Source organism: Alligator mississippiensis, chromosome 2, assembly GCF_030867095.1.
Source record: "Alligator mississippiensis isolate rAllMis1 chromosome 2, rAllMis1, whole genome shotgun sequence".
Classification (NCBI taxonomy): Eukaryota; Metazoa; Chordata; order Crocodylia; family Alligatoridae; genus Alligator; species Alligator mississippiensis.
The window spans coordinates 152423200-152447616 of NC_081825.1; the positions used below are offsets into that span (position 1 = coordinate 152423200).

The 24417-nt window shown below is 45.9% G+C and overlaps 1 protein-coding gene across 2 annotated transcripts in view; it reads right to left on the reverse strand.

Moving 5' to 3' along the window:
- Nucleotides 1-24417, reverse strand: part of SNCA (synuclein alpha) — a 175127-nt gene that overhangs the window by 24760 nt on the left and 125950 nt on the right. The window lies entirely within an intron of this gene.

The following is a 24417-nucleotide window of genomic DNA, read 5'->3' on the forward strand; positions in this document are numbered from 1 at the left end:
AGGGTGATGAGCTCCGAACATGGCCGAGGGAGTTTCTAGAGACTACCACAGCATTAGAGGCACCGGTCGGTGGAGAGACAAAGATGGAGACCCGGGGAGAAAGGCTGCGACTGACCCTGGGGATACAGAGGTTCATCTGCCTGGTCGCTCCCAGGTATTGGGCCGTGGAGATGGGCTGGGGATGAAAAAGGAAGGGCGAAGTCAGGGGAATGACATCGGGGAGAACCTTGCCGGGTACAGGCAGGAGAGCTGAGGAGATCGGCGCATACGACCCCGGATTTGCAAAAGAAAGGTTTTTCTTTTCCTTTTTTTTCTTTTCCTTTTTATTGGCATGAGGACACCCAAACAGGCCTCAGGAGTAGAACCTGTCAGTAGCAGGGGACTCTAGACACAGGGGCAAAGCTAATCTGCCATCCCACTCATGGGAAGTGTGGGGACAAAGCCTAGGACCTTGAAGAGGCGACAAAACTTAGGAACACCTACGCTGGAGGAACACCCGCCTTAAGACCTGGTGTCCCGTTGGAGGTTGGCATAAGATTGGGGTGTAGGGGAGGTGGAGCCCCATAAACATCCAGCTAGCGAAGTGATCACTGCTGAGGAATCTCCCAAGGCTACCCCCTCCACTGGTGTAATGTTCAAATTTGTGGCAGGTGAGTTTGGGGGTGGTCCCCAAGGCAACCGATACCCGTCTCAGAGGTTCCACGAAGCTATCAAATGCACACCCTTTACTGTGCAGACTAAGGCAGCATGTGAGTGGGCATTCAAAGCCAGATGGGCACAGAAAGGTACCTACTAAATTCAAGGTGGCTGCTGGCCGATTTCATGGGGAAAACACAGACCCAGTAGCCATTTTTGTGGGTGGAGCATGACAGCCCCCCATGCCTCTGATTGGCTGAGGGGCTTGATGGCCTCATCCCTCACCACTAACCGGTTCTATGTCATGCAGTCCTGCCTCTCACCACCAATTGGTGGAGAGGGGTGGGGCCATAAGACAGACAGCCCTCACAGCCAATTATCAGTGAGGAGCAGCAACGACAGGAATCTTGGGTTGCCTGTTGTGGGAGAAGCCCCCTCTCCCTCCTTCCCACCCCCACAGTGGTTTGCAGTGCAGTGAGGACTGCTAGCTTCCACTGGGGAGCCAGCACTTTACTTTCAGTAAGTTTACTTTTTTCTTTCATGGATTTTGGAGGCAATGCCAGATTTCAGAAAAGAAGGGGAGAAAAAAATTAAGAAGTCAAGTACTATCATTTTCTCTATAATAATGCCACTGTCAGTCCTTGAACTCTGTAGAATTTGATGAACTCTGTTTCACTTTTGTTAAATATTAAATTCCATAAGACTATATAACCCAAATTTCATTAATTGGTAATATTTTGTATTTGAAAAGATTAGTCTTGAAACAAGCCTGGGAAATTGTAGCTTGGGTTTCATGTACCTTAGGCCAGAGAATATTTGCACTTTAAGATGGGCTTTGCAAATCTGCAAAATCTGACAGGCTACAAGTCTTAACAAAATATAATGAAGGTTATACAGTTTTGTAAAGGAAGCTAGAATCTCAACTGGAGTAAATTAGTTTAACTCCACTGGGAGTTAGGCCAATTTCAATCAGCCTGGGTTTTAGTACTCTCAGTAGATGACTGTTGATAAATAACTTTCTAGCTATTGTTGCCTTGAGAACTACATTAGTAGGGACCTACCCAACTCGAGAAGGCAGGAGGCTGACTTCATGGGCAGATCGCGGGGCCAGCTGCCATTTTCAAGGGCTTATTGCAGCAGGGGCACCCGTGTCTCTGACTGGCATGGGGCCCCAGTGGCCTCCTCTGATTGGTGGAGAGGGCTGTCCATCATGTGGTCCTGCCCCTCACCACTGATTGGCTGAGAGGGCTGTCTGTTGTGCAGCCCCACCCTTTGCCACTGATTGGTGAAGAGGGGCAGGGCCACATGACCAGCAGTCCTTTTAGTCAATCAGCAGCAATGGGCAGGGGCAGCAGCCATCTTGCTTACTCCCCTTTGTACAGGCAGGCCCCCTCCCCTCTTTTGTCTCCCCAGTGGGCTGCATGGCCAGGCTGCAACATCCATAAGGACGGCTGGCTCCCACCATTTTATTTTTTGTAAGTTTTTCCCCCCCTTCACAGACATTGCTGGATTTCCATGAAATCATGAACTGAGTAGGTCCCTAATACATTAGCTATGTAAACCAAATCAAACAGACTTTTAACAGGCAAGTTCTTTAATTTAACAGCCCTTAAAATCAAAACAGAACAAAACAAAGACCTCCTCAAAGTCAGTCAAATACTTTGCAGAATTGTTTACAACCTGAAAAAGCAGACTCAAAGGAATAAGTCATTTTACTACTCTTTTAAAATGGTACCTCAGAGATTCTGCAAAGCCAGTTAACTTTTCAGCACTCAGAGAGCTATACAGCATGAGGTTCCCAATCCTTTACCTATTACTCTATAAGCATTATATAAATTTTCACTTTTTAAAAATAACTTTATAAATTGTAGGGTTGTTGGTTGTAGCTGTGTTGGTCTAAGGACATAGGCAGGCAAGGTTCTTTGGGTAGATGTGATATCTTTTATTTGTTGGTCTAATAAAAGATATTATATCTACCCAAAGAATCTTCTCTGTATATAAATTGTATTCTCTTAGACAACATAGCCAAGTACCTATCCTTTCACAAATCTGTTTTTGTGATACATAACATAAACAAGCAAACAATTCTGAGTATGAAGATTAATTCACTCCCACTGGCTTTTGGTGGGGTTGATTGTCCTCTGAGAACCAACTCACTATAAATATATGGTCAGATTAAGATAAATAGCTGCATTTAAAAATAATAAATGTATACTAAGTAGCTTCTTACCCTGTGTCAAGCATTATTAAAGTAGAACTCAGGAGCTGTGCCTAATGACTGGAACAAGGCAAATGTGGTACGTGTCTTTAAGAAGGGAAACAGGGATGACCGCACAAACTATAGACCGGTCAGTCTGACTTTGGTCCCGGGGAAGATCTTTGAAAAAATTGTCAAGGAGGATATCACCCACAAATTCACATCTGGTGGGATACTAAGAAGCACCCAGCATGGCTTTGTAGAGGGGAAGTCATGCCTAACGAACCTGGTGTCCTTTTATGACGAGGTACCTAACCAGCTGGACATGGGACAGGAAGTGGACATCATCTACCTAGATTTCAGCAAGGCCTTTGATACATGAAATTCTTGCAGTTAAGTTGGAGAGTTCTGGCCTAGACCAGGCTAAAGTGAGGTGGGTTGGGAACTGGCTCAGCAGCCAATCCCAGTGAGTCTTGATTGATGGGGTGGCCTCATCCTGGAGGGCTATCTCCAGTGGTATACCCCAGGGATCAGTGCTTGGGTCTGTGCTTTTTAATATCTTTATTAATAACTTGGACAAGGGAGTGAAAAGTGCAATGATTAAGTTGGCGGATGATACCAAACTGTGGGGACAAGCAGGCACATCAGAGGACAGGTCAAGGATTCAGGATGACCTTGACAGGCTGGTCCTATGGGCTGACCAAAACCAGATGAGGTTCAACAGGGACAAATGCTGGATCCTTCAGTTGGGTAGGAAGAACCCTCACCATATCTATCTGATGGGTGGTGGTCCACTGGCTGGCACTGCATCTGAAAGGGACCTAGGGGTGACAATTGACCAGAAGATGAATATGAGCCACCAGTGTGATGAACAGAGCAAATAGAACTCTGGAGTGCATCAGCAGATGCATCTCCAACAGGTCCAGAGAGATGCTCTTCCCTGTCTATTCAGCGTTGGTGAGGCCACAGCTGGAGTACTGCATCCAGTTCTGGGCACCACACTTCAAGAAGGATGTGAACAAGTTAGAAAGGGTGCGGAGAAGGGCCACCGGCATGATCAAGGGCCTGAGGGACAGTCCCTATGACGAGAGACTTTGGGATCTGGAACTGTTCAGCCTGAGCAAATGAAGGCTGAGAGGTGACTTGATAGCCACCTTCAAAATATGTCAAGGGACCTAGGTGAACAACTCATCAGAAAAGCCCCTGACCTGGGAAGCCATGGACCAATGGACACAAGCTACTCGAGGAAAAGTTTTGGCTGGACATAAGGAAACACGTATTTTCCATATGGGTAACTAGATTCTGGAACACACTTCCAGCAGAGGTGGTACAGTCACCATCTCTGGTGGTCTTTAAGAGAAGGCTGGACAAACACCTTGTTCAGCTCATTTGAGTCCAATTACCTCCTGCCCATGGCAGGAGACTGGACTTGATGATCTTATAGGTCCCTTCCAGTCCTTCTTTCTATGATTCTATTAAAGTAAATAGGTCTAAAACTGAGTGAGGTACTACCAGATATAATAACAGTTTCAAAGTTTGGCTTAACAAAAACCTATGGGCCAACAAACAGAAAGAGACGGCCATCATGTATCCAGTGAAGAGTTGTTTGAATGGACTGGACTGCTCTCCCTTCTTCTTGATCCTGTGGAAGTTTCTCACCAGCAGTTTAGAAGAATCAAAGTATGCCAAGAATATTGGGTCTTCCAAGCTAAAGAGGACTCTGCAGGCACAGAGGTTGGATGTGGGGGTTGAACCCTTCTTTATCCCTATGATAACAATAAAAAAACTAACATTGCTGCTATTAATTTATTTGATTTCCCCCTCAGCCAACAGTCAGCAGAACTACCAGAAATGTGGCATCCATCAAACCCTATAATGGATTGGAAAGACATGCTATTAGTAAAGTGATTATCTTTCAGATTATTGTCACTAACTGTCTTTGAAGTGTTCCTTTCAGGTTGGAGACATTATAGCATTCTGGCTATCTGGGGGAAGTTTAAAATATCTGTTTGTTCAAAGAACGAAGCCATCACTCACCATGGAGAATGCCTGCAATGATTATTTGAACTACAAAGCTTTCTGGAATCTCTCCTGCAATTGTGGTCTATTCAAAGAAAGAGCAAATGCTGCAAAGGAATAGAGAATGAGCCTGCACTTTTAATTTATTTTTCTAAGTATCAACCTTTTCTGGAAACAAATACTCCCAGCTTGTATTTGGTCCACTTCAGGTTACTTCTGGCAGTCAGCCTACAGACTTATAATACAGAGAATTGTATAATTGAGTTTTGGTGCCTTTAAATTATCTCTCTCAAGCAGGAAGAGCAACTTTTGGCTAAATAAGATACTATTATTTAGTAGTGTTTATCTAGAGGACCTTGAAGCTAGATAGACTTTTAAAGGGTTAACACAGTAGAGTCATAGAACTGCAGTTCTGTCCCAAGAGTAAGGAATCATACCACCACTCCTCCAGAGTTCCCAACCCAACGTTTTAAAAAAAATAAAAGTCTGCAAACTTTTTACTGACAAAAAAGCTTCTTTTCTTTTTAATTGACAGATGTTTTTACTAACATTTTACAAAATGTAGATGTAGCCCTTCTTCTGGGTGATAGTAATAAGGGCTTGGTTCAAATTTAAAGGTTTAAACACCAACTTTTACCTGCAGCAATAGTTTTACATAGTGCTGCTCCTACCCAGAAGTCCCCTCCTCACCTCCACACCACTGTATCCCTAACTGCACCCTGATTCCCCTATCTACCAGCCCACCCAATGACCTGACCCTGCTGTCCACATTCTCCTCATCCTGGCATGGACCCCACCCACCACCTCCCACCCCTCCTGGCTCACAACTGTATCCCAGCTGTCCCACCCCACTTCCCTGACCAAGTGCCTCAGACTTCTCAGGGCCACATGGTCCTGCTTAACTTCAAGGGAAGTAGCCATTGCAAGGAGGCAATAGCAGATGTGACTCAGCAGCGGCACATGGATGGGAGGCAGAAGGGAGCTATGGAAGCTCCCATGGGCCACAAAGTCCTAGGAGGAGAGCTCCCTGAAGGTGCTATACTTCTACTCAGAGACAAGATGCTGCTGCTCCATCTATCCTCATTATGACAATGGATCTTCAGTCAAGCTCACAATTTCTTAGTTCAGGAGGTTTTCAACCTTTTTTTAACAAGTGTACCCCTTCTGGTGATGGTGGCCGGATGCAGGGGAGGGGGGTCCTTGCATGCAGGAGGGACTCGCATGTGGTGGCCACTGCTGCCACCCACCACCCCATGCCACTGCTGCTGCCACCCATTGCCCTGTACCACGCTTTCCCACAGCTGGTCACATGCGTGGCTCTGCGGGCTACTGATGGGCCCAGCATCCAGCCAATTGTGCACAGCCCGTCAGCAGTCTGCAGAGCCACTGGCCAGGCACCTTCGCCTTCCCCTGACCCTGCTCTGTCTCCACCTGCCCGCACGTACCCACTATTACCTTTCCATGTACCCCTAGGAGTACATGTACCCCTGGTTGACAATCCCTGTCTTAATTATTTGTTTCTTTAATCACAGGCACATTTTTGTTATGAACAAGTATTTTAGCTCCTTTTTCCCTCTCCCCTCTTTTTTTCCGAACAGACTCTGCACTGTGCTAGTCTATCCTTTTGGTGCCACTGCCCGTCTACAGACTGCTGGAATAGAGAAGTCTACTTTTCCTCCATCCTTTTTAGGGATTATTTTTTTTGTTAGGTATGTGTATATAGTTGTCTTTGTGGTTCAGACTGAGTGCTGCATAAATTTGGTATTTTCTAAGTGCTGCGTTGGAAGGAAGTGACTATCAGTCTTTCCAGGCTAGATTCTGATCCCAGTTACATTAGCAGAAGCTTAGCATAGCTCCTGTGACCTCGATAAACTAATTCTGGATGTCAGCCAGCATAATTGTGACTGTAGTCTGTCTATACCAGATTGATTTTAGATCTCTTCCACGGCTGCCCATGATGCCCCAATCAAAGAGGCCAAACAGCCCAAGAACTAACTGTTCCTAGGGTATTACAAGGTATTATGACTCCTCAGGAACTACTTTAAATTAGTGTTTCTCAAATGCTTGCAAGCAGTCCCCCCAAAAACCAAGGAAAGCACAGATATCCCTTTGCAGGTTGGCAGCATTTCAACCTGCAAGCGGCTGCCTGGGATGAATGCAGGCAGAGGGTGCATATGTGTCTGTGTGTGCAGACGCACTTGGCCAGCATAAAGCAAGGCTGGGTCATGGGAGCAGCCCCAGCCACTGGACACAGGTAAGTGTGGGGAGTGGGGGATGGAGGTCCAGGGGACTGTCCAGAGGGCTGGAGAAGGAAGGGGTGTGTGTGTGCATGTGTGTACATGCCTGCCTGCAGGAAGTGGGAACAGTGGCTGGTTGTGGGGCTATGGCAGGGTAGAAGGAGTGGGGGGAGAAGATGCCTAGCCCTTCAGTGGGGGAGGGAGGCAGGGGTGATATTTCACAGTGGGGAGCTGCGTGCCTGGGTGGTGGTATGGGGCCAGAACCCATACACACAGAGACCTGCACTCGCTGCTCATGCCCTGGCCCAAGCAGGATGGAAGCAGCTCGTGGTCCCCTCTGGCAGGGCTGGGGTGGGGGCAGAGGACTGTGGATTAGGAGTGAGGGGCACCAGCATGGCACAGGAGGGAAGGGGGCTGTGGCTTGCAGGTGAGGAGCACCAGCAAGGCCAGGGGGCTGTGGCTTAGGGTGAGGGGCATCACCAAAGCCCAGGGGGGCAGGGGACTGTGGATTGGACACTGGCAGGTCCAGGAGGGTGTGGGTTGGGACAAGCCATCGATCTTGGCAAATGGGTCCCGGTATGAAAAAGGTTGAAAACCACTGCTTTAAGTAAAACAAGCTAGAAGCTGTTAAAGTTATAACATTATTTCTGATGGCAGTGCCAGTCACTGTGCAGTAGTCAAAGACAAAATTACTTCCATTAGGAACCCATTTCAGTCAATTCACTTTTCAGAGATAAGGTATAAATATTCCCAGAAATATCAAATGATCCAGATGTTTGCCATGTATTACTTTCCCATTCATCATTATAATTATGAAAAAGTGTCTGCATGTAAAACAAATTACTAACTTTCCAACCCCTCCTCCCTCCATGATTGATGCATTTCCTAATCCTAGCATAGAATAAGCCTCATGGGATATGTACTCCAGTCAAAGAGCCAGAGAAGGGTACCTACACTATAAACATTATATCAAAGCATCTCAGTCATTCAGGAAAATACAATTTTGAACTGACCTAAAATGTAAAATACTTAAATTTTATTTAGATTTTCAAATATATCAGTGAAATTAAAATTTGCCCAGGAAAAATGCAACTTTTGTAGATAGCTGCAGTTTCCTTTGAAGAAACACTTCAGTAGAAATTCCCAGCCAACTCTAAAAGAAGGTTCATCATAGGATGAGGAAAATATTTGTGGGAGTATTTAATTAAATACAGGTAGCACATCACGGATTTTAACTGCTTTTAGTTTCCCCATCACCTTAGTAGTGATAGTTAATTATAATAAGCCCTTCCTACCTTTTGGCTTGATGCTGTCAGATACAGGTATTGTAGTCAAAGAGGTTCACAGAGATGTGCCCTATCAAACTGCCAGAAGAAAAAAAGACAGATGATCCCCAAAGGTATCCAAAATGGGTAATGGCATAAACAGTATTGTGAAAAGATCAACTCAGCCAACAAAAAAGGGAATTGTTACCCTTCTACTAGTAAGAGACTTCTGTTTATGAAATCAATGATGTCCATTTGAAAATTGAAGTATACTGTAGATGTACCTTCATAAAGTCAAAGGTAAATAAAGGGTGGCTTATGATAGATTAGATAGAACACCTCTCCTCCTCTCATTATTAACTACAAGGAGTATCTTTAAAATTCCCTCTACCCAAGAGGAGATTTTTCACTCTGCACACAACATGGCATTTGAATCAGTACAAAGCCTTAAAGCTCCAGAGAAAGATCCATGAAAAACTGTTCCTCAAACTCCAGTGCCTCCCACAGTTCAATGGAGCATAAGGAAAGGGAAGTGCACATCCTGTGTCCTTAGGATGGTGTGGTGTGCATGTTCTCCTCACCATCTGCTATATGGTGAGGAGAACAAAAAAGATCAGACCATGGTCTCACAGCTTTTCTATCCATATAACTCAGCTTCTATTATGCTCACTGAATACTAGCTCTAGCTGAAGTAGTTGTCTTTAAGAAAGACAATGCAAGTATTCAGTGTGGGGTGGTATTCAGTGGGGGAATTTTTGTATTAATTTTCTTGTGACTCCTTATACAGCCTTTCTTCTCAAAAATGAATAAAATGGCCTAGCAGGGTATTCTCATCTCAGATGCAACCCTGAAGAGAGCTCTTCTTTTAACAGGGGAATGATTTAGAAAGCTGTCATATAACAGATGGGCCTGCAGAAATAAGCACATACTCTATCTGCCTGCAAAGCCCCCCATAGTGCCTTGTTGAAGATGAGGCCTAAACAGTGTGTTGGGTGGAGGGGAAGGGGGGCATAGACTTGCAGCAATGGTAGAAACTGCTCTGATTGTAGCTGATGTTCCTCTACATGGGAATTCTTAAGGCCATATTGTCCAAAGACAAAAAGATAGTCAGTTAGGGAACGTGGAAAGCTACCTCTGTTTCTTAGGCAGACAGAGATGCCCTCATAAAAATATAAATTATGCAAAGTATTCATTCTAGTCAATAGATTCAAAGGTTCAGGATAAACCCATGTTTAAGTCCACAAGATTTTTGTGTCCTTATTAAAGGAACAGTGCTGGGAGAACAGTGGCAGCCCCCCCCCCAACATTTTCCTTTGATTTCATAACATGATCCTTCATTAATGGTGATCTATGTCTGTTTAGTTAAAATTGAAATTGTGTTTCCTCATAATGGGAAAGATTATCACAAAGTTCCATCCATAGAGATTATTAGGCCTGTGTGAGTAGGCAGTTATTCGATCTGGCTTTGGATCCGGCCACTTCAGATGCCAGTGATCCAATCCAGAGCTCTGGACAGGGTTCCCGCTTCGATCTGGCCGAAGCGGCTCCAAAGCTTCAGAGCTGCCTCGGAGATCCGGCCGGAGGGTATAATGGGGAATCAATTAAATATCTATAACTTTGTTGTTTTTTGTCTGATTTGGATGAAACTTGCAGGGGTCCTAGTCCCTGTTGGGAACATGAAGCCTGCCAAGTTTCAAGATCAGTACAGAGGTTCAGGGGCAACTGCACCCCAAATTCTTGAAAGCAAAACACATGTCACGTGTATGTGTTACACCACAGGGTGGGGTGAAAACTGCAGGGATAGTGGCCCCTGGTGAGGCCATGAAGCCTGCTAAGTTTCAAGGTGATAGGTGCAGGGGTTTGGGGGAACTGCACCTCAAGCTGCTGACAGGCAAAACTCATGACATAGATGACCCTGTGTGTGTTAAGGCTCAGCAGGGTGAAAGCTGCAGGGATGGTAGTTCCTGCTGAGTTCATGAAGCCTGCCAGCTGTTGAGGAGATAGGTGCAGTGCTTCTGGGTTCTGGGGCTTCAGCACCTCTAGTTGCTGACAGGCAAAACTCATGACATGGGTGCTTGTGCAACTGTGTCTGTTTTGAAGCAGTTGATTGTCTGTCTTGATTATTTCCTCTCCTTAGTTTGTGGTTTTGTAGGTGTTAATCATTGCTCGTTAACACCTACAAAACCACAGACTAAGGAGAGGAAATAATCAATGCAGACAATCAACTACCCCAAGACAGAGACAGCCAGTTGCTGTGACAGCCAGAACCAGAAGGATTAATAAGCAATAATATGTGCTTCTTAGAGGCATTTGGTATTTTGCCTAAACAGGTAATTTTAGTTAATATAAGCTTGTAAGTTTGTAAACTGCAAATGTAACTTGTCCATCATAAGTTTAACCAAAATGATAAATTAACTGTTCGTGGAACTGACTGGGTCCCATAAGCAAAGCTGTAGCTGTGAGATTAGCTGGCCTAAAGGTTTTTTGCTCAGGGTTCAGCTTTAGTGATAAAAACTGGATCTAACTCCTTGGCTCACCCAACACATTCCAGGAAAAAATATCCCAAGAAAGCATATTCAAATGAAGCCTAAAAGGGGTTGGGATTTAGGTGGAGTGATGTTAATTTCAAACCTAAAGGTGCTGCATCATAATTTGCTTATTGGATAAACCCGAGTCTGGGTAGTAACCTTTTATGATAATTTAAACACCTTTCAGTCCCATAGGGTAACAGCTATCTATGTCAGTTTAGCTCAACATTGTGAGTGGCCCTGAGGCCAACAGATTAACATAAGACTAGGTATAAAAAGCACATGCATCAGGTAACTAGCAGGAAGGAGGGAACAGAACAGTCATTTCTGTTCCACGCCCGGACCCCAGACTCCAGGTGTGAGTGAGGATCGGATCCTGATCAAGGGACCTTCCCCGGTAATCCCTCTGACAGTGATGATCATCAGGGATGCCCGACTTCACTGGAATCACTTGGCGTGCACCTGGCATTGAGGGACTATCGATAAGTTGCTAACCCATGTCTGTCTATTTGTTGTTTTGAACAGCCCAGTGAGGCTAATACCCTCGCAGTGCCCAGTTAGCCTGTGACAGATTGATCGATCGATCTATCTATCTATCTGTTGTTATTATCTTGTTATTATTTACTATTAGCTCTTTTATACTGCATTATCTGCTTATCGCATTTATTTTTCTGTTAACTGTTGTGTGGGTGTAAGCTATAATAAATTTGTCTTTATTTCACTCCCAACTTTGCCTCCTTGATCTGAAACTGAATCAAACAACCTAGCTGGCCTGTGATAAAATTGATACACTCACAGTGGCCAGCTGGCCTGTGACAAAATTGGTGTCATGAACAGGATCGAGGATGGAGAGTTCGGAGGGGAAGAATGGTGCAGAGGAGGAAGAGGTGTGGACCCCACTGATTGCTTTGATAGAAGAGTTTATGGGTATTAAGAATCCAGGGTGGGATAAAGAGAGGTTAAGACCTGCCTGGAGTGATCCCACCACAGTACCCTGTCAGTTTGCTGCGTTCACTGCTGTGCAGGAGACCTAAGAAGGGATGCCTGTCTTGGCTGCTGGCAACCTGCCTGATACTGGGAGCAAAGGAAGGCACTCAGCTGCATCAAGAGAACCAATCCTTAAAAGACTGAGTGACCCAGCTTGAGAGGGAATTAAGGAAAGAAAAGGATTCTAGCAGTGGCACGTGTGTGACTGCCAGAGCAGCTCAAGATCAACTAGAGATACTAGAGCATCGGGAGGGAAAGATACTAGTCACATGGTCAATCACCTCCCTTGAGCAGAAAGTGCAAGTGGCACGATCAGTTGAACCTTCCCCTGAAAAGGTTCGGCAATGTCTTTATGGCAAAATTCCAAAAACTGAGCTGTGGGATGACCCAGAGAGCGAGGATCTGTATGGTGAAATTGCAGTAACTAAGCCAGGAGATGATGAGCATGTGAGGCTTACAGAAGAAGCCTGCGAGATCCCACCTCCTTATGCCCCACCGGCCCGAGAGAATTTAGGAGGAGAGTTAACCCAAACCTTCCTAGTAGTGGTGACCTGTGCAGGGCCACAAGGGGGCAATCTCCAGACAGAGACACGGTCCTTTACTCTCACAGAAATCCAAGAATTACAAAAACAACATAAGGCCAAGCCAGGGGAGCAAATAATAGACTGGTTAGTTCGAACGTTTGGTGAAGGGGCCTCTGCAGTATCTGTAAGTCGCACCAAGGCAGCACAATTGGTTCTCTGCCCCAAAATCCAGTTGGGTCAGTGGGTCAGGCAGGACCACAACATTACTCTGTTTTCTGCTGCAATGCAGGCGGTTGCTGCAGGTTACGGTAACATGGAAGAAGATCTTAACCCTCCCCCACAAACATGGACTCACTTAGAGGAAGCTATTTACTGTCTGTATCAACTGTCTTTAATTGAAATCATTTGAGCAGGGAACTGGGGACACACTCTAGATGGAGAACTAGTGACAGAGACCATGTGGAGAAAGTTTTGCCACATTTGCTTATCACATTTATCTTTCTGTTAACTGTTGCTTGTGTGTGTAAGCTATAATAAATTTGCCTTTATTTCACTCCCAACTTTGACTCCTCGATCCAAAACTCAAACAAACAGCCCAGTTGGCCTGTGATAAAATTGATACACTCACAGTGCCCAGCTGGCCTGTGACAGTTGCACAAGCACCCATGTCATGAGTTTTGCCTGTCAGCAGCTAGGGGTGCAGGGCCCCAGAACCCCCTGCACCTATCTCCTCGACAGCTGGCAGGCTTCATGGCCACATCAGGGGATACCATCCCTGCAGCTTTCACCCTGCTGCACCTTAACACACACAGGGTCATCTATGTCATGAGTTTTGCTTGTCTGCAGCTTGAAGTGCAGTTCCCGCAAATCCCTTCACTTACCTTCTTCAAACTTGGCAGGCTTTGTGGCCTGAGCAGGAGCCGTCACCCCTGCAGTTTTCAGTCTGCTGCACCTTAACATACACAGGGTTATCTGTCATGAGTTTTGCCTGTCAGCAGCTTGAGGTGCAGTTCCCCCGAACCCCTGCACCTATCACCTTGAAATTTGGCAAGCTTCATGGCCTCACCAGGGGCCACCAGCCCTGCAAGTTTCATCCAAATTGGACAAAAAACAACAAAGTTATAGATATTTCATTCATTTCCCATTATACCCTATGGCCGGATCCCCGAGGTGGCTCTGAAGCTTTTCTGGAGTAGTTTGGAAGCTCCAAACTGCTTCAGAAAGCCTAAGGAAGTCAGTGTTTTGATCCGGACATGCTGCTTCAGATGCTGAAGTGTCTGAAGCTTCTCCAGATCCAAAGCATGGTCCAAAGCCTCGCACAGCCCTAGAGATTATAGTATTTGGTTAAGAGACAGAGTAGGAGGTGGAAGTAGATGTAGTTCATGTATACAGTACCAGGAAATTGAGAGAAATCACCACAGTTCTTTTCTCCTACAAATCATATTTACAGTTGATGTGATCAATAATGACAAGCTGTCAAGAGGTATGTAGCAGCTCTGGGCTTTTAAGCTCGTACTGAGGCTATTCCAGAACTCTTTTGTATTTTACAAATTTTCACTGATATTCAGTATTGGGGGCAGCGGAAAAGAATAGTAGAACTAGCTTATACATCAAAAGATGTCCAAAAGATTGCCTGAAATTGACATTACCTCTAGTTTCAAAAAATGCATCAAACTCTGACTGCTTCCATTTCTCACACCTGAAAAGAACAATGCCTATATATACACTAACTGCTGATCATTCAGAGATGGGCATAAAGCTCAGATCTTCAAAATCACTCACTGAGGAAGTATCATGCACAACTTACTTGCAGATTGCCACAACTGGATGACCAAGGATAGGAAGTGCATACATTGAAATTAACTAGGCAGATGTCCATCTGGTCAAATTTTGCGTATGTGCAGTTTTCAAGGCCTGGGCCTCCTAGGCCAAGGCTAGCAATACTTACATGGAAATATGATGTTAAGAATAAACAGAGTTCATACACGCCTTGTGGATGAAATTCACTACCAGAACATATGTAGTCACCTCTAATTTGTTGTTTTTCCTTTTCTTATCACTCCCACATTTTTTAGTTATTTTGTTTAATTATCATAAGCCATGCTAGGCCTTTGTTGGGAAGGGAAGCATTTAAATTGAATAAAGCAAGAAAATAAATAATTTGTATGACTTTAAAACAGTGCAATGGATACCACTGGCTTGTACTAAGGTGTATGTATGTATGTGTACATTGCTGTGATCTTTCATAGACAACAGTAGGTAAGTATAAGCATTAGACTTTAAGGGACCTAGCCAGCATCAGTAAGTGCACTAACGTAGATCAGGTAAGCATTTCTCAATTCAGGAAAGGGTTAACCTGATTTCCAGAATTCATGTATGCATTCACATCACAGTCCTGGGCCTGGGAAAGCCCAGCTGCTTGTCTCAGCCCCAGGGCTGTGCTAATACCACCCCCCCGACCCTGACTTAGCTATTTTTTGGCCTGTAACCAGGCAACCCCTTCTGCCCCACAGGCTTAACAACCATCCCTGCATACCTGCCAGCCCTCTCTCTTCCCGATCCTGCCTCCCCTCCCAACACTCCAAGTTATTTACATCGGGCTCCTCAGATAAGTACAGACAGTCGAGGCCCTGGCGACGCTGCAGGAGATGGAAGGAGAGGAGGAAACCTCTGGGCAGGAAGCAACGCCACATTCTCCACCTTCTGAACAGGTCAAGGGAACCAAGCAGACCCAGAGGAGGAGGCATTGAGCGATTGTCATAGGTGACTCCATCCTGAGAGGTACGGAAGGAGCCATTTGTCGCCAGGACCCCTCAACACGAGAGGTCTACTGCCTGCCCGGAGCAAAGCTTTGGGATGTGATGGGAATGATCCAGGCTGTAATTCAGCCCACCGATTACTATCCCATGGTCCTAATCCATGTGAGTACTAATGATGCGGCCAGGAGAAGCCCCGATCACCTGATGATGGATTACCATGCTCTGGGCGGCGTGCTGAGGGAGATAGGTGCACAGGTGGTATTCTCTTCTGTCCTACCAGTGAGTGGACGTGGAAGACGACACGAGAACTGCATTAGAGAGACCAACTGGTGGCTTTGGCAATGGTGTCTCGAGGCAGGCTTCGGCTTCCTCAACAATGACCCACACATCACGAAGAGAGACATGCTCAGTTGGGATAGGCTTCACCTGTCCCCCAAAGGTAAGCGTGTGTTCTCTTCTAGGTTGGCAGATCTCCTCCAGCAGGCTTTAAACTAGGCTCACTGGGGGAAGGGGAAGATGAAGGCGGGGGAAGCCGTGGACCACCAAACCATGTGGCACCCGCAGCCCAGCCTGAAGAAGGAGAACATCGGGAACCTGCAATCCATGGGGCGGCCAGCAGTACACCACAGGTAAGCAATAAGCAGGTAAGCAATAAGGGGCCCATTGGGCATCAGAGCCGGGGGGCAACAAAGGCGCCAGTCACAGGGCTCAAGTGCCTATACACTAATGCTAGGAGAATGGGGAGCAAGCAGGATGAACTCCTGCTTGCAGAAAACACCTATGACTTAGTAGAGCTAACAGAAACCTGGTGGGATTCTTCACACGACTGGGCAGTACACATTGAGGGTTATAAGTTGTACAGAACGGATAGAGTGGGGAAGAGAGGGGGAGGGGTTGCGCTCTATGTCAATGAGCAATATACATCGGCCCTTATCAAAACGGAATGGAGGAGAAAGTTGAAGTATTGTGGGTTAGATTACATGAAGGTCAAGGAGAAAGGGATTTGGTGGTAGGGGTCTGCTACAGACCCCCACACCAAAGGCAAGAACTAGAGTTGGGGCTCCTGAGGCAGCTCTCGGAGACCATAAAAACTAGGGAGGCAGTAGTCATGGGGGACCTAAACTACCCAGACATCTGCTGGGAGACGCAGACAGCAAAGTCCCACCGTTCACGCAGGTTGCTATTCTGTGGGCAGGACCTCCATCTGATGCAGGAGGTACATGGTCCCACTAGGGGGAATGCCTTACTGGACCTGGTATTGGCAATGGGGGATGACATGGTAGGAGACCTACAGATTGGTGGTCACCTGGGGGACAGTGATCACCAAATAATAGAATTCATCATAAGACGTCGAGTGGGTAAGGTAACTAGAAGGGTGAAAGTACTACACTTTAGGAAAGCTGATTTCAATGAAGTCAGGCGTTTAGTCAAGGACGCACTGCAGAGTAAGAGTTCTGAAGAGATGGGAGCCCAGGAAGGGTGGCTGTGCCTTAAGGAAATGATCCTTCAGGCACAGAGAGAGACGATTCCGATGTGGGGAAAAGGGGGGGGGGGGAAGGGCCAAGAGGCTTCCTTGGCTGACAAGAGAAATCCAGAGCAGCCTATGGGCTAAAAGGGGGGCGTATAAAAAGTGGAAATGGGGAGAGATTACTAAAGGAGAGAATACCTCCTATGCTCGCGCTTGTAGGGAGGCAGTTAGACAGGCCAAAGCTACCATGAAGCTGAGGATGGCATCCCAAGTTAAGGATAACAAGAAATTGTTTTTTAGATATATAGGGAGTAAAAGGAAGGCCCAGGGTGGAATAGGACCCCTACTAAATGGGCAGAAGAAATTGGTGATGGACAGGGGGGACAAGGCTGAACTCCTCAATGAGTTCTTTGCCTCAGTGTTCCTAAGCGAGGGGCAAGACAAGGTTCTCACTGGGGTTGTAGAGAGGCAGCAGCAGGGTGCCAGACTACCAAGTGTAGACCCTGAGATGGTGCAGAGTCACCTGGAGGAACTGGATGCATTTAAGTCAGCAGGCCCGGATGAGCCCCATCTGAGGGTACTGAAGGCACTGGCTGACGTCATTGCACAGCCACTGGCGGGAATATTTGAACACTCATGGTGCACGGACCAGTTCCCAGAGGACTGGAAAAGGGCCAATGTGGTCCCCATTTTCAAGAAGGGGAGGAAGGAGGACCCAGGCAACTATAAGCCAGTCAGTCTCACCTCCATCCTTGGCAGTCTTTGAAAAAATTATCAAGGCTCAGATTTGCGAGAGCCAGGCAGGAAAAATTATTCTGAGGGGAAACCAGCACGGGTACGTAGCAGGTAGATCATGCCTGACCAATCTAGTCTATTTTTATGTCCAGGTTACAAAGCACCTGGACACAGGAGTAGGGGTTGACATCGTTTACTTAGGCATCAGGAAGGCCTTCAATACGGTATCCCACCCCATACTGGTGAACAAGTTAAGAGGCTGTGACTTGGATGACTACACAGTCCGGTGGGTGGCGAATTGGTTAGAGGGTTGTACCCAGAGAGTCGTAGTGGTTGGGTCGGTATCGACCTGGAAGGGTGTGGGCAGCGGGGTCCCGCAGGGGGGTCCTTGGACCGATACTCTTCAATGTCTTCATCAGCGACTTGGACGAGGGAGTGAAGTGTACTCTGTCCAAGTTTGTGGATGACACCTAACTGTGGGGAGAAGTGGACATGCTGGAGGGCAGGGAACAACTACAAGCAGACCTGGACAGGTTGGACATATGGGCAGAAAACAACAGAATGCAATTCAACTGGAGAAATGCAAAGTGCTGCACCTAGGGAGGAAAAATGTCCAGCATACCTACTGCCTAGGAAATGACCTGCTTGGTGGCATGGAAGCGGAAAGGGATTTTGGAGTCCTAGTGGACTCCAAGATGAACATGAGTTGTCAGTGTGACGAAGTCATCAGAAAAGCTAATGGCACTTTATCGTGCATCAGCAGATGCGTGACGAACAGAACCAAGGAGGTGATACTTCCCCTCTATCGGGCGCTGGTCAGACCGCAGTTGGGATACTGCGTGCAATTTTGGGCGCCACACTTAATGAGGGATGTGGATAACCTGGAGAGGGTCCAGAGAAGGGCCACTCGTATGGTTAAGGGCTTGCAGGCCAAGTCCTATGAGGAGAGACTAGGGCACCTGGACCTCTTCAGCCTCCGCAAGAGAAGGTTGAGAGGCGACCTTGTGGCTGCCTATAAGTTCATCACGGGGGCACAGAAGGGAATTGGTGAGGTTTTACTCATCAAGGCACCCCCGGGGGTTACAAGAAACAATGGCCACAAGCTAGCAGAGAGCAGATTTAGACTGGACATTAGGAAGAACTTCTTCACAGTTCGAGTGGCCAAGGTCTGGAACGGGCTCCCAAGGGAGGTGGTGCTCTTCCCTACCCTGGGGGTCTTCAAGAGGAGGTTAGATAGGCATCTAGCTGGGGTCATCTAAACCCAGCACTCTTTCCTGCCTATGCAGGGGGTCGGACTTGATGATCTATTGAGGTCCCTTCCGACCCTAACATCTATGAATCTATGAATCAAGAACCCCAAGGCTGAATCGATTCAGGCTTTGCAGGTTAATCTTAACTGCACAGATTAAATTGAAACAGAAGTGAATAGACATTTTAGTTTTGATTCGGAAAATGCAGCCACATGTCTGCAATGGCTCAGACCAGAAGCTAGGGGGTGCTAGAACACAGAGCTCTCTGGCTGTGTGTTCACTTCCTCTTCCTGGTACCCCCAAGGTCTCTGGGATCTGCAGTCCAAAATTACAGAGGCCGGACTCTGCAAGGTTGTTCATCACTTCCTCTTCCTGCTTCCAGGGTCCTCTGGGATTTGTAGTCCACTGTTGCAGCCTACAGTAAGTTTGAGTGGGGGAAGGGGTGTTTAACCCACCCTCTCTGGCTCCAGACCCCAGCCAGTGTTTGCCCCCTCCACCTCACCCCCTTGTCAGCCAGCCCTCACTGCTCAAATTAGGGAGCAGAGGGGCAGGGCCAGCCCTGCTCTCTGGAGCAGACAGTACAGCACAGCTCAGAGCTGGAAAGCATCCTGGGGGACTGTGATTTAACCTGAACCCAGAAGGGATCTGGGACAGAAATTTCATAAACCAATTTGACCCACATCAGTTAAGTGTGATACCATATTCAACCAGGTTCATCTTAAACCAGTTTCAGCCTTTTTGAAACTGGTTTATGTGCACTGAACTTCTGTTCTGTAACAGGTTTAAATCAGTTTCTGATCTGATACTGGATTTGATCTGATACTAAGACTGAAACCAGTTTATGTATAACTTCTGTCCCTAGCCCCCATGTTGTTTCCAGGAGTAGCGAACAGCTACTCACTTCTCCCAGCAGCAGCAGCAAGCTGCTGCATGCACTGCTCCCAGTCTAGCTCTAGGCAAGTTAAAGTAGGCTGCCAAAAACCTAGATCAGCTCTGGTGAATGCTTGTTTGCAACCACTGTTTACAAAAAAGCTCAGTTAGAAAATTCATTTTGGAAAGTAAAGGTTATCCATTTCATATGGCACTAATCTGAACAGGAAACATTAAAGTCACCCAGAATTTATCTTTTAGCCCTTGGTTTAACTCTTATTATATAAAGACTATTGTTGGTTGTTCCCTTCCCACACTCCATAGTTATCCTACTGCTTGTATCTGCATGTGTCCTGGGTCTAGTAGCATCAAAGAAGTAAACTAAAATTGCTTCTGAGTCTCAATACCAGAAACATTAGTGAAAAAGTGACTCAAAATGCAAAAATAAAAACAAGGTGGGGGAGTCTATCGGCTCCTACAGATGTGCAGGGAGCCTGCTCCAATGCTCTGGATTTCTAGTGTGTCAAAGCAGACTCAATTCAGTCTGCAGGAGCACAGAAATTGATGCACTTTGGCAGCCTTTCATGTCAAGTGTATCAGCATCCCCATGCATCCCCGCACTGGAAAAATGGTGGTGGGGTGCTTTGAAATAAAACACATTTGTTGAGATTAAGTTCAAAGCACCCCGCCACCATTTTTTCAGAGTGGGGACGCTGATACATGCAATGCACGGGCACTTTTATTTGGCGTGGGTCGCTAATTAAACTGCCCAGTGCCAAGTCCCAGAGCACATATAAAAATGCCCTATGATATTACAAATAAATACTTGAAATGTATTCGTTCTTTGCAAAAAAAAAAAAAAAATAAATAAATAAAATTATATATATATATATATATATATATGGTTAGCCAGTTTAGTAAGGGAAACAAATTAGAGCTCAGAAATTGACTGGCTTGAACTTGAATTGTTATGTTTTATGTATTCTGCTTCATTTAAATCCTGATCCAGCAAAGCACTTAAGCAGATGTTTAACTTCAATCAAGTGATCAGTTTAACTGAATTCAGGACATTCCAATATGCATATACAAGTAGTACCACAAGCAGTGAATCAAGTCCTATAAACTTTTAAAAGTTGAAATATTCCCTTCCTGCTTTTATCCCTCTCCATTAGGAAATTGCATAAAAATGTAAATAAAAGCAAAATCTTCATTTAATGCAACGTGAATACAACCCTTTGAAATACGAAGCAAATCTTTTTCTCCATTGAAGGACATGCTGAAACTCAGCATTATGGCTAAGGACAAATATTCATACATTGTAAGGGACAGGAAGGAACCTTGCAAGATTTTTGGGTCCAGCCCCCCTTGCACTAGGCAGGAAAGACAACTGGGGTCAGGTGACCCCAGCAAGGTGACCGTCCACTCTCCTCTTGAAGATATCCAGGGTAAGCAATTGCACCACCTCTGGAGGGAGTTTATTCCACATTCTGAATACCCTAACTTTGAAGAAGTTTTTTTCCTAGTTTTAAGCCTAAAATGGTCTCCAGAGGTTAGTGGCCATTACTCCTGGTTTTCCCCAATGGTGCCATGGTGAACAGTTGTTTGATGAGCCCTTGATGTATTCCTCTGATGTACTAGTAAGTTGCTACCAAATCCCCTCTCAGCCTTCTATTTTTTAGGCTGAAGAGGCCTAAGTCCCTCAGCTTTTCCTCGTGTAGCTTGTCTTGCAAGTCTCTGACAAAAAAGTGCTCTTTTTTGGACTCTCTCAAGCTTTTCCATGTCCCTGTTGAAGTGCGGCACCCAGAACGGGACACAGTCCTCCAGCTGTGATCTCACCAATGCTGAGTAAAGCAAAAGAATCACTTCCTTGGTTTTGCCTGAGATGCATCGGTTGATGCATGCCAAAGTATTGTTTGACCTGCTGGCTACAGCATTGCACTGATGGCTCATGTTCATACTATGGTCTATTATTACCCCTAGGTCCCTTTCAGTCGTCGTGCTAGTCAATTTGGCACCAGCAAGCTTATAAGTATGTTGGGAATTGATTGTTTGTCCCCAGATGGAGCACTTTACACTTCTCAATGTTGAACTTCATCTGGTTCCGATCCCCACAACTTGCCAGCCTGTCTAGGTCCGCCTGTATCTGCAGTCTATCTTCAAGCATGACCACGCTCCTCCATAAGATGTTGAAAAGCACTGGACCAAGCATGGACCCCTGAGGGACACCACTGGCCACTTCTCACCAGGATGACACAGATCTGTTCATTAGAACACTCTGGGTCCTACCCTGCAGCCAGCTTCCTACCCACCTGACTGTCTCGGAGTTAAGCCCACAATCCTCCAATTTTCCTGTGAGAATATCATAGGATACCAGTTCAAAGGCCTTTTGGAAGTCTAGGTATACAATGTCAACCTCCTCTTTCTTATCCAGGTGGCAAGTTACCTGGTTATAGAAGGAAATGAGATTGGTAAGACAAGACCTGTCCATGATGAAGCCATGCTGGCTGTCATTCAGAATCCTACCTTCTGCAAGCCTATTGCACATAAACTCGATTAATTTTTCCAGGATTTTCCCTGGATAGAAGTTAGGCTAATTGGCCTATAGTTGCCCAGGCACTCTCTCCTCCTCCATCTCTCCTCCTCCATCTTGAAGATGGGCACAAGATTAGCCCTCTTCCAGTCTTCAGAGATCTCCCCTGAGTGCCATGAGTTTTGGAAGAGTTTTGCCAGAGGTCCCTTCAAAAAGCACGAGCCTGAATTGATTCAATCTTTACAGGTTAACCTAACCTGGCTAGGCTGAACCAGTTTGTAACTATATAGACATCTCAGAAATGCAGCACATCCCTGCAGTGGCCTGGGGGGGGAGGGGGTGGGGAGAGGTGCTAGAGCAGCCCTCCCCTTTCCTTCCATAGTGCTGAGCTGGGTGGGGGCATGGCTAGGCCCTAGCAGGATGCTCTGATTAGGGAGGGGTCCTGCCCACCCCCTGCTGGTCTGGACCAGCAAGGGAGCAGCAGAGAGTTATACTGCAGGGAGTTAAATAGGGAGTAACAGAGCATTTAGTACCCCACAAAGAAAAGAAAAGCCTCTATCATTAGTTCAAGCTCTTCTTAAATTTTTTTTCAAGGAAGAAACAGAGGAACATAACCAGCTGACATTTTGATTAGCTCCAAAAAACCCTAACAGACACTGTCCTGTCTGCCTTACACAGACACCTCTCAGTATTAGCTAGCATACCACATGCTGGCTACTCTCCATGCTGTGGGAAAGGGGAGGGGGGAATCCCTGCTCAAGGATGGAGTGGTGGGCGGGGGAAGATATATAGGTAGATTACCTATAAATCTGCATTTATACCTGTTAAATTTAAAGAGGAAGGATCACCTATTTCTTCCTCTGTGCAATAGCATCACATACAAAAAATAAACAGGATAAATTCAAAATCATATAATGAAGGGGTGAAATTCAACTACAGATGTTTCCCTAGCTCATATTAAGACTCCTGTAAATACAAGAATTTATGCAAGTCAGAGGCAATCTGATATGACTTCTTTAATTAAAATGTGAGAAGAGTATGATTTCTCTACATTTCCAACATGCACTTCACCATAAATAGGACACCTACAGAATTAAAGTGATGTTCCTGTGAGATATTGGTGATTAACTCTATTCAAAAGCAGGGAAAAGTGCCTCACAATGTCAGGGCATTACTCCACATTACTAATCATGTTAAGCTTTGTGTTGATTTAGTAGTGGTAGTTATAACGCTTTAAATCAGCTTGTGTTGCTACAGTGATTCACTGCTTATCTAACAAGTGGGAGAACTTTAGTGTATGACATTGCATCTCATACTACTGCAGTCAAACATACAGATGTTAGAGACAGTAACCCATTTTTCTCTTGATAGTTTATAATTATAAAAAGGGACTTTTTATATGATCATTAAATGGTTTGTTTAAATATTCAGCAGTAAAAAAAAGGGAGGGTCCATTTCCCTGGTAGCTCAATTTTAAATCTCTGATCTATGGTTTCTTCCATAACAACATGTGCAAAGTAGCTATCACACAATAAAATGCTCCAACTAGCTATAAAAAAATTAGACCTCAAAAATGTGTACTAACTTCATAACTGGTAGATATCAAGTTTTAATTTATATGTTTAGCAGGCTCTACCTTGTGTCTGGGAGCACTGTCAGCTGATAGGGCTCCCAAAGACAGGGGTGCACCATGACCAAGGTAAAACCCCTAGCCCTAGAGATTGTGGTGAAGGTGGGGCTAGAGGATCACCTCACAGCAATCCCCTGGCCCTGGGGGTTTCCTGTATCCCCAGGGCAGGAGGGGAGGAAAAAATTGCCACAGTGGCAATCCTTCGATCCTGGGGGTTTCATGTACCCCTGGGGCAGGAGGGGCGGGGGGTTGCAATCCTCCTACCCCTGGAGTGTGTGGGGTGCCCCTGTGTCATCTGACCATAAAAACAGCATTAATCACACTACTGGAATTAAGAGGTCTCTGTTCTATCAAATGTAAATTATCATCGTGCCAGATATCATGACTCTTCCTTTTGACCCTAGGACTCAACTCTAGCAGTTTAATTCCAATACTGATAATTCTTCTCTCACTTGCTTCTGTAGCTTCTCCCCTCTCCCCAAGTAGACAGATTACCTCTTTATAGTAGTTGTGAGGGCCCAGCTGGGACTTAGATAGCAGGGCCTGCAGTAGGCTACTAGGAGTGACCTGGGGTCAGCAGGACTAAGGCACAGGTTACCAGAGCCAAGACAGGAGATCCAAGAGGTATCCAAGACTTAAGCTGAGGTCAGAAGCCAGGAGCCAGAGAACTGGTGCTGAGTTCCAAAGAAGACTTAAGGTCAGGATCAAGGAAGCCAAGCCAAGCCAGGATGCCAGGGAAACCAGAGACAGCACAGCTAGTGCCAAGGTTCAGAGGAGATCCA